This window comes from Triticum urartu, unplaced genomic scaffold (assembly GCF_003073215.2).
Source record: "Triticum urartu cultivar G1812 unplaced genomic scaffold, Tu2.1 TuUngrouped_contig_7691, whole genome shotgun sequence".
NCBI classification, from domain to species: Eukaryota; Viridiplantae; Streptophyta; class Magnoliopsida; order Poales; family Poaceae; genus Triticum; species Triticum urartu.
Window position 1 is genome coordinate 5,131 of NW_024118560.1, and position 2,438 is coordinate 7,568.

General features: G+C 38.7%; 1 pseudogene; it reads left to right on the forward strand.

Moving 5' to 3' along the window:
* The first annotated feature begins 362 nt into the window (after positions 1-362).
* LOC125531636 lies at positions 363-1,947 on the forward strand (annotated as a pseudogene).
* Positions 1,948-2,438: the final 491 nt, after the last annotated feature.

Here is a 2,438-nt window from a genome sequence, read left to right on the forward strand (position 1 = left end):
CGATGCGAAAGGAAAGAAACATGAAGATTCTTTAATCTACACATAAAAAAGATGGTCGATAAATTTCCAATACCAACAATCGATCAACGGTGTGTTTCCTACCTATTTTGTATCCGTACACGCTTTCACAACCAACAACGGCTCCATTTTTAGATGGAAATACTCCTACACAGTAGGATTAGGCCTCAATAAATATTTACCTTTTTCACCCCTCAATCCATAAAACTGATTGGCCCATGAAGGTTACCAGTATATATATGCCCCCATACACGAGCATGTCATCCAAAGTTCATCGAGCAAACACACAAACACTGGACTACCACCGAACTTATCCCACAACTTTGTCAAGTTTTCTCTTTGAAATGGAGGGTGTTACAGTGTTCATTGTTGGTGCTGGGCCAGCAGGCCTCGCAACGGCAGCATGGCTTAGCCAATTCTCAATTCATTATGCCATCGTTGAGCGCGAGAGTTGTAGCGCATCACTCTGGCACAACCGCACGTATGATCGCCTCAAGCTGCATCTCGCAAAGGAATTCTGTGAGTTGCCACACATGTCATACCCTGTAGATGCACCAACATACATACCAAAAACCTTGTTTGTGAAGTACTTGGATGACTATGTTGAGCGTTTCAACATTCAACCAAAGTATCTCACCAGCGTGGAGTCATCCACATATGACAATGATGAAAAATGTTGGTCCATTGTGGCAAAGGACATGTCAAAGTGCACACAGTCAAGTTCACGGCAAAGTTTCTTGTTGTGGCAAGTGGTGAGAATAGTGCAGAGAATATTCCAATGTTCCCTGGACTGGTAAGCTTTCCAGGTGATGTTATCCACTCCTCAAGCTACAAGTCAGGCAAGAGCTACTCTGGCAAGAATGTATTGGTCATTGGATCTAGCAACTCCGGGATGGAAATTGCTTATGACCTTGCGACCCATGGTGCCAACACATCGATTGTTATACGAAGCCCGGTACGTACATGCACTATATATTTTCATTGGGTGCATGAACGCAAATTCGTAGTATAGTTATTAATAGAAGAGATGCAATTTTTAGTGTTATTACTAATACGAAGTATTTCACATAGAAAAAGAGATGGACTGTTTTATGTCACACACAAACAACTGAAAGACTAGAGGAACCACATGACAAAAATTTATTTCTCGAAAGAAGAAATTCTATTTTTATCATGCATACTTCAAAAGAGGTGTGACATGTTTTGTGGTTGCAGATTCATGTAATGACAAAGGAATTAATTCGTTTGGGGATGACACTTGCTCACCATCTTCCATTGAATCTAGTGGATAAACACCTTGTGATGGCAGCGTATTTAATATTTGGAGACATGTCACAGCATGGCATCACAAGGCCAAAAATGGGTCCAATGACCCTCAAATCAGAAACAGGCCGATCTGTAGTAATTGATGTTGGGACTGTTGGATTGATCAAAAAAGGCATCATTAAAGTAAGTATATCCTTGACATGACATAAATTTATAACATATGTTGATTTGATATGCCAAGTTGTCATTGTATTTTTATCTCCTAAAGGTTCAAGGGAGCATTAGTAAGATCAAGGGCAACATAGTTAAATTTCAACGCAGTAAAAGAATGTCATTTAATGCAATTGTGTTTGCAACTGGATACAAAAGCACGACAAATATGTGGCTCAAGGTAATATAGCTTGTGTTTGAACATGTCTGAGTTTGTTTTCTTGGTGTAACCATTATTAAATCTGCTAACAAGGCTATGTGTTTTTAATCCAGAATGGCGAGAGCATGTTGAATGGCAACAGACTGTCCATCCAAAAATATCCAAATCATTGGAAAGGTGAAAATGGGCTCTACTGTGCTGGGTTGGCGAGCAGAGGATTAGCTGGTATTGCAACAGATGCCAAGAATATCGCTAATGATATCAAATATGTGATGGACTCTATGTCAAGTTAAATCATCTTTTACATGTAGTTTACCATGGCAAGCATGCTAGAAGGTTGATTCTTTGAGATATATATCCATTGTGTCACCTTTGTATCTAGCTTTTCGACAAGTAAATTTATGTTTATTTTAAGGTTCATATGTGCCCCGGAGAGAGATGTACTATTATACTATAATCAAGGGCTCTGTACTCTTATTATGCAGAGAGATTTCTAATTTTGGTTGAACCTACAACTGTGTATTATATTTTATTTACTTGAAATTATATGTACAAAAGGCATGCGCTCAAAACTCTATTATCTATACCAAAATCTCTTGTGGCGTGTTTACCCCATCAACATACAACTACAGGAGGTAGTAATCACATCAGCCTAAAATAAATGCATAGTTCACTACATCCATCGCCGCTATTATAGTGCTATTTAGTCTTAGAATGGCACCAGTTATCATCCCGTGTATCTGCATGGGGTAGCTGATATACTATAAATCATTAAAAATATTTG